Source organism: Chanodichthys erythropterus, chromosome 4 (genome assembly GCF_024489055.1).
Source record: "Chanodichthys erythropterus isolate Z2021 chromosome 4, ASM2448905v1, whole genome shotgun sequence".
NCBI lineage: Eukaryota > Metazoa > Chordata > Actinopteri > Cypriniformes > Xenocyprididae > Chanodichthys > Chanodichthys erythropterus.
In genome coordinates this window covers 37790977-37799686 of record NC_090224.1, presented here as the reverse complement: position 1 = coordinate 37799686, position 8710 = coordinate 37790977, and positions in this window count along the sequence as shown.

Below are 8710 nucleotides of genomic sequence, written 5' to 3'. Positions count from 1 at the left end.
ACAGACTTAATGAAGTTTCAGACTGAAATGGTAGACCGATGCAAAATGCAAGAAAAGAAATTGTTGGATCTACTCAAGGAGAGATTACCACCACCACCTCCTGATTCTACCTTGCTCTCTTCCCTTCCACCTTCATTGACTGTACCTGCACCTCCGTCCACTACTACAGTGGTAAGAAGTGACCACCTTAAATTAACATTTCCCACCTTTGGAAGGCCATCAGACGACCCCGATCCTTTGCTATATTTGGCCCGTTGTCAAGATTTTCTAGCATTACATCCCTTGGTTGATGCAGACCTGCTGGCCACGTTCCGAACTGTCTTGTATGGAACTGCCCGTGACTGGTGGGAAGTTGCTAGATCCTCTATAACAACATGGGGTGAGTTTGAATCCGCCTTCCTCTCAGCGTTCCTCTCTGAGGATTATGAAGATGAGCTGGCTGATCGGGTCAGAACTAGAATCCAAGGAGAGAAGGAATCCATCAGGGATTTTGCATTCTCGTATCGAGCTCTCTGCAAAAGGTGGAAGCCTGCACTCACAGAAAGTGACATGGTAAAAATGATCCTTAAAAATATCAAGCCCTACCTCGCCAGCCAGTTACGCAGCAGAGTAAGCACTGTCGAGGAGCTGGTGAAGCTGGGTCATCAGCTGGAGAAGGATTATGCACAGCACATACAATATGAGGGACGTAAGGCCATTAAATCACCTACAATGCCACAAAGACCAATCTCTAACCAACCTGTGGAGAAGCCTCAAGTACAGTGCTGGAGGTGTAAAGGTTACCATCCACCGGGAAACTGCCCTCACTTTATGTCTGCTTCTCCCAACCAGCCGTCGGATCAGCATCGGTCCAACAATAACAAGCGTTTCTTCCAACCTTTGAAGTCTGGGGGTTCGCCTCGCCAGCCTACTCCTTCCAGTAACGCTGTGTCTGCAACAGCTACACCTGAGTCAACTTTGCCCTTGGAAGGGAGCATGACCACTGGTTCCAATACGCCAAATCAGCCAACTGCAGTACCACAGCAACTGATAATACCCATCAGTATTGGCACTTGGAGAGGGAAAGCCATAGTGGATACAGGCGCAAGTTACACCCTCCTCCATGAAAACCTTTGGACAGAGCTTAACCCGCAAGTCAAACTTCACCCTTGGACCCTTGGTCCTCTTTATTTGGCTAATGGTGTGGCAGAAGTTCCTTTAGGATGGTTAAATCTGCCTATTATTCTCCACGATAAGACTTTCCCAGTGCGGGTAGCTGTCCTCACCTCCAAAGCCCTCGCTTATGCAGTGATCCTGGGTTTAGACTTCATATTCTCCAGTGGGCTGCAGATTAATGTGTCAGACAGGAAGTATTCATTCAAGTCTGACCCTAATGAAGACTTCCCTTTTCAACCAGGTCAGGCCAGTGTACCTGCAGTGAAATCCTCACACCTGAAAAAGAGACATCATCAAAAGAGTGTTAACCAAAGCCTCTCCTTAATCAGTTCCCTTCCTCCACCTAAACATCAATTGCTATCATGCCCACCTGACAACTTGGATGACCAAGCTTTAATCAACATGGCTGTAAATGGTGCTCACTTACCACCTGATGGAAAACGGCAACTACGGCAAGTCTTGGAGTCCAATTCTGAGGTGTGTACCCTTCGTCCAGGACGGACAGATGTTCTCCAACACAACCTTTATATCACCCATCCAGTGTCCATTAAACAGCGACCATATCGCATGAGTCCCTCTAAACAAGCTGTTGTGAGAGAGCAGCTGGAGGAGATGTTAATAGCGGGTATCGTGGAACCATCTCATTCGGCCTGGGCTTCGCCAGTTGTTCTAGTCCCAAAAAAAGATGGTAAAATGAGATTCTGTGTGGATTACCGGAAGGTTAATTCTATAACAGAGAGTGATGCATATCCTCTCCCTAACATCAATGAGATTCTTGAATCTCTCTCGGGTGCATCCATCTTTTCGACCATCGACCTTAACAGTGGCTACTGGCAGGTGACCATGCACCCAGATAGCAAACCCATGACCGCCTTTATCACTCCGTCAGGGTTATACCAGTTTAGAGTCATGCCTTTTGGGTTAAAAAATGCCCCAGCGACTTTTCAAAGACTGATGGAGACAGTTTTGGGAGAATTACGAGGTAACATATGCTTTGTCTATATTGATGATATTATAGTGTACTCACCATCTATGGACCAGCACTTCCTTGATCTCCAAACAATTCTCCATCGATTGCAGACAGCTGGCTTGACGGTCAATATGAAGAAGAGCAGGTTTTGTCTTCAGGAGTTGACATTCCTCGGACATGTCGTTAACGTTCATGGTATTACCACAGACCCGAGTAAGGTGGAAGCTATACGGGCATACCCTGTACCTCGTAACATCAAAGAAGTTCAGCGCTTTCTTGGACTCTCTGGGTGGTACCACCGGTTTGTGCCAAATTTCTCAAGGATTGCTGAGCCCATCAATGCTTTGAAAAAAAAGGGTCGTGTATTTCATTGGTCGCCCCAATGTCAACAAGCTTTTGAACAGCTAAAAGCATGCCTCACCTCACCTCCCATTCTCGGACATCCTGACCTTGAACGTCCATTTATTGTATATACGGATGCCAGCAACACAGGACTGGGTGCGGTGTTGACGCAGCGCAGGGACCAGGGTTCAGAGCAGGTGATTGCCTATGCTAGTAGGACCCTAAACAGAGCTGAAACAAATTACTCGGCGACAGAGAAAGAATGCCTTGCTGTCGTGTGGGCTCTAGAAAGGTGGCAGCATTATCTCGAGCCCAAGCTCTTCACGGTCGTGACGGATCACTCAGCCCTGCAGTGGGTAATGAGCTCTACAAAGACCACCAGCCGTCTTATTAGATGGGTTCTTCGACTGCAGAAGTTTGATTTTGTAGTTGAATATCGTAAAGGAAGGTTAAATGTAGCACCTGATGCTCTGTCCCGGATCCACACCCAACCTGGTTGTAGCTTATATTCCAGTCGTTCTGAGGAATCAGACCTTCCAATCACTGCCGCTGCCATATGGGAGGAACAACACAAAGACTCTGAAGTCATCAAAATATTCCAAACATTGGCAGGAAAAACTGATCAATTGAGAAACCAATATGAGGTAGTAGAGGATAAATTGTACCACATAACTCAGTTACAGAGTGGCCAATGTCATTATCGGGTATACATTCCCAACAGTCTGATTTCCACTGTCCTTCACTATCATTCAAATCCTTTGAGTGGACATATGGGTATCTACAAGACTTACCAGAGGCTGCATGACGTGGCATTTTGGCCTGGGATGTGGACGGATGTGAAGAATTATGTTAAAAGGTGTGTGAAATGCCAAACACTCAAAGGTGAAAATCGTAAACCTGCAGGGAAAATGCAACAAGTCAGCACATCACATCCCAATGAAATGTTAGGTGTAGACATCATGGGACCAATGCCCCGCAGTACCCATCAGAATGAGTACCTTCTTGTCTTTGTGGACTACTTTACCCGATGGGTGGAGCTGTTTCCCATGAGGAATGCCAATGCACACACCGTTGCAACAATCTTCAGGAGAGAGATTCTGACCCGATGGGGTGTTCCTGACTTTATCCTATCCGATAGAGGTTCCCAGTTCCTGTCTGCTGTATTTAAAGAGTTATGTGGTAAATGGAGTGTCTCCCAAAAACTCACTACTGCCTACCATCCACAAACTAACATGACAGAGAGAGTAAATCGGACCCTAAAGTACATGATTGCTGCTTATGTAGAAGATAACCACAAGAAATGGGATCAATACTTACCTGAACTACGATTTGCAGTCAATTCAGCTGTCCAGGAGTCCATTGGCATGTCCCCAGCAGAACTCCACCTGGGAAGAAAATTGCAGGGACCAATGGACAAACTGTTGCGTGGCAGGAATCTCTCACCTGATTTACCTTCCTATGATGTTGTCCATCAGCTTGTCCAACTTCAATCAAAGGCCAAGGAGTGCTGCAAAAAGGCTCAGAAAAGACAACTTCGGAACTACAATAAAAACCGGCGGGAGGTCTTCTTTAAAGAAAAGGACCGTGTGTGGCTAAAGAATTTTCCCCAGTCCAGTGCACAACATCACTTCAGTGCAAAGCTTGCTCAAAGATGGAAGGGTCCCTACCGTATAATAAAGCAACAGGGGCCACTAAATTATCAAGTAGCATTGGAGTCCACAGGGGAAGATGTTCGCACTGTACATGTGAGTAATTTGAAACCGTGCTACCCCACATCCGAAGAGTTAGAGACCCAAGATAAGAAACGAATCCTTGAAATATTCCAAGAATCCACCAGTGAGGATGAAGATTTCTTGGGATTCTAATCCCCACCTTCTATCCTACAACCTTGGGTTGTTTTCTCTAGGGAGGGAGAGTGTGGCAGTACGGGAAAACAGATGTTTTTTTTTATGATGTGTGGCCGGATGGAAGAGGAAAGGAAATTAACCGGAAATAGGAAATGAGCAAGGAAATTCGTATATAAGGGGGAGGGGTAAAAGGAAAAGAGGGAAGCAGGTTACCTGAGACAACTGCCTAGTTGGTGAGGCGGATTCGCTGCTGTGTTTGGGCCAGGCGGGACCGCTAAAGTGGACACGAGTTGCCGGGGGGCGATCGATCGCCGGAGTGCCGCTTGACGCACCGTTGGACGCTGGCTGCAGAGCAAATTTGTCTTTTGGGCTGACGAGTGCGAGTGAGCTGTCCAGGTGAATTCCTGTTTTAGCTACTACAGCTCTTAAACAACTCCTTCCGATACAAAACATTATCGGCCAGAGCTCAGTGCTCATTTCCCACACGCACACACACATACACACACACACACACTGTTTCGCCTCCTGCAAGCGCAAACATAATCACGCACGCAGATTCATCAGACTTTTTATGATTGTTTGTTTTGTTTAATGCAAATATAGGTGTATAAGGTGTGTTTTTTTGTTTTGTTTTTATATATATATATATAGAATACTGGTGTGAAGAAAGATCTTTTGAATGATTGTATGTGTTTTTCTCTGGCTTCCTGTTATTTCTCGCGCTGAAATAAGTGTTGAATCCGCCGAGATTGTTTCAAACATCTAAGATGCTTATATCTCATTAGCACCAATATTTGTTTTTTTTATTTTTGTATTCTTTTCCTTTATGTGAATAACAAATTGGTGAAAATACTATTTGTGAAGCTTTAAATAGTTTTTTTTGCTTGTTTTTGTTTAATTCCTACTTGATTGGTGAAAATATAATTGAAACTGAACTTGAACTTGCTTTAATTTATTTTCTTGTTTCCTTGGGGGTGAAAATACACCTGTGAAACTGAACTTTTTTTGTGTGGACTGATTTATGTTTGTAATCGGTGGTTATTAAGCTATCCGGGGAAAAAGAAAGGGAAAACTGTGTTTGTATTATTTGACAAGATTGAGCTTGTCTGGCGCCCGAACTATATAAACTATATATATAAATTTCAGAACTGTTAATCTGAAATTTTATTTGGGCCCGCCACCGTTACAACTGTCACCCAGCGGCTCCAGAACACTTTTTTTTTTACACATTTTAGAGATCATGAGCAGCGAGAACAACATGAATCATCAGTGTTTGTAGTTCTATCTCCAGTTGCCTCTTGGATCGGAGCTGTTGTGAGTTTGTTGAAAACCTCAGACTTACTCAGCATTCCGCGGTAGTTCAGGTCCATGTCTCGGCTTTCGGAGCGCGACCTGATAGCGTCCAGAAGGTCATCTGGACTGACCAGACCCGAGGAACGCACCACGCACCGCTGACATCACTTCCTGTGTGGCCATCCCTTCACAATAGAGGGTATGCACGTGACGTCACCATCGACCATTATGACTGCGATCACGCCAACTGAGTGGCAAAAGACTGAGTGGCAGCATGGGTTTTCAGCATGAATGTCGCGAAAAACACACAAAACACATCCAAAACGGGAAAGAGCTTTGTGATTAAATGTACAAATAGCTTTGACACAAAACCTGAGGTATATTTTTAAAAACTGCAGAAAGCAACAGAAAAAAATGGATCACTGCAATTCACAGAAACAGCTGGACTCCAGAGAAACATGGATTTGCAGTTATCATTTTGTGTCAAATTGTTGGATTTTGAGGTAAAATCATACCGTATATATTGTATTGTTATATATTATGTTGACAACTCATCAATTAAATATTTTCTATCTTATATTCTGCATAATGGGGTGTTTGTAAATAAACAACACTGACAAAAACTATACTATAAAACTATATGTTTTAGGGCTGGACAATATGACGATATAACATTGATATAAGTGATTACGCGGATTTAAACCTACCTATATTGTAGTTATATAAAATATTCACAGGTAGATTTGCTTACTGTATTTCCCCGCCGTCGAAATCAGGGACATATAAATGTCAGGAAACACGACTCCTGGCTGCATATGTCAATATCCATGGATTAGGTTTATTTAAGTTGTAAGGAACACATTAAATTCCAACCTTAGTGTAATTCGTTAGTTTTACTCGCGTTTTCACAGTTTACCCTGTTAAATCCAGTCACGCAGCAGGTTCTTTTGCCACTCAGTCCAGCTGAGGGAGCGCGTTTTCGGCGGGAAAGTGACGTCAATGCATTCTGCCGACACCAGCGAGACAAAAGGCTTGTTCGACTTGATGCAGCGCCGCACAGACCGATCGGCGGCTGACTTGAAGCAGTGCATGCCGGTTAGAAATTTTGTCCAACTTGAGACAGCGCCGACGCCATGTGACTGTGACGTATGGCTTCAAAGTACCGCGAGAGCGATTCGAGATCAGCCGCCTGAGGCAGCCAGCGCAGTTTCTCAAGAGGAGCTGCACGAGCTCTGATGACGACACAGCTGTTTCATGATTGGCCGGATTCACCGCATGACACCGATCACGTGTGTTTCGTGTTTATTGTCACGCCTTCAGCTCCACTAATGCTCAAAAATCTGTGTTTTTATAACAGTTAAAGCTCTTTTCATGTAGTCGCGATGTTGTATCGTGTCATGTTTATCAAAATAAAACGGATAAAAAAAAGACCCCACTACATTGTTATTTAAATAACATATGCTTATGTTGAACTTTATTCTTGTAAAAACAGACGCTGTAAGCAGTACATAAAGTTTTGAATGAAAAGGTCTCTGAAACATCAGTGTATTAGTCAAATATTGCATTTATTTCACTTCAGCTGTGATAAAGTATGCAAACGCAGCGCGAGCGTCATTACGGGAAGCAGAAAGTGTCCGACTTCACGTCTCCGTTTTCAGCTCCTCCCCGCCTGCACGCGGCTACTCTCGCCGATCGGTTGCATCCAGCCGCAGCCGATGTCGAACACACCTAAAGCCTGGAAAATCTCCCACTCGCTGTCTGCGAAAGTGTCTCTCTGAACGTCAGCAGAGCCGCCTGTGGGGGATAAAATAAAATAATCACATTTAAACAGGATAATACTAGCCGCGTTTCCAAATAACAGATTTGCATTTTCTAAATGTCGATAAAAAACTATTTCGACATGACGGCGTTTCCATTAACCGATGTTATTGTGATGAGCTTTATTTTGAGTGTAATATTTGCCCACGGCTTCTAGAAGCCCTTCTCCTTCATATATGATTCCCTGGATGCTTTTCAATACTCCATTGGATGCTTCCTCATTTCTTCGCGCGCATATCCTCCGGCCTGTGACCTGGAAAACGATCAAAGAAAATCTCGAAGGCCATGCACCGCGAGAAGGTGAGGAACGAGGCATGATTAGCTTCCTGAGGATTTGCTGCGAGGATGCACAAGTGCATAGAGATCTACTATTAGTTTCTCAAACTTTAAAGGGGTGTTTCAGTGGTTTTTTCTAGGCTTGATTGTGTTTTGGGGGCACAGTTTAACATGTCTTAATGCTTCGTTTTTTTTTTTTAAAACGCTGTATTTTTAATATATTTTATCTTTATTCTACACCTCTGTTTCCACTGTCATATGAACGGTTCATTTGACTTCCTGCTTCTATGAAGCCACTCCCTCCAAAATACGCAATGTGCTCAGATTGGTTAGCAGGTTGGTAACTGGCCCAGTCTATCGTGATTCGCTGAAGCGTCTGGAAACGCCACGCCCCTTACCATCCGTTGTTACGAGCTTAGGTCGAAATGTAAATAATAGCGCCTATATTGCTGTATCAAATTGAGCCCGAATCAGACTCAGATGAAGAGGAAAAAGCAGAACCTCTGCAATCCCGTCTTTTAAGGGAAGTTTATACATGGTATTTTTTATTTAGTAGGCCTTTGTGCCAAAGTGTTTAGATTCTGTCACTGCTGTTTGTTAGCTTTCAATATACGTTTTTTTCCTGATAAAAGCTTTACTGTAGCTGAATACATGACTGAGTAGTAGCATTTTTGTAAAGGTAGCGTTTAATTTATAGCATGAACAACTGTTTGTCTATAAACATAGATTTGGTGTTTGTTGCACTAGAATTTAGCTAACTGGTAGGGCTGGACGATTATTGCCTAAAATCAAAACCTCGATTAATTGAACATTTTACCTCGATTACGATTAATGAACGATTATTTTGTTTGTTTGTTTGTTTCTTTTTCTTTTTCTTTTTCTTTTTTTTTTGCCCTCATAGCTCACTGACAATGTTTGTAGGCTACTGTAAATATGATTGACTATTAAGGTGGGATATTTTTTCCTATTGAAAGAGCAATCTGACATCACATCTCACTATCAGCAGTTA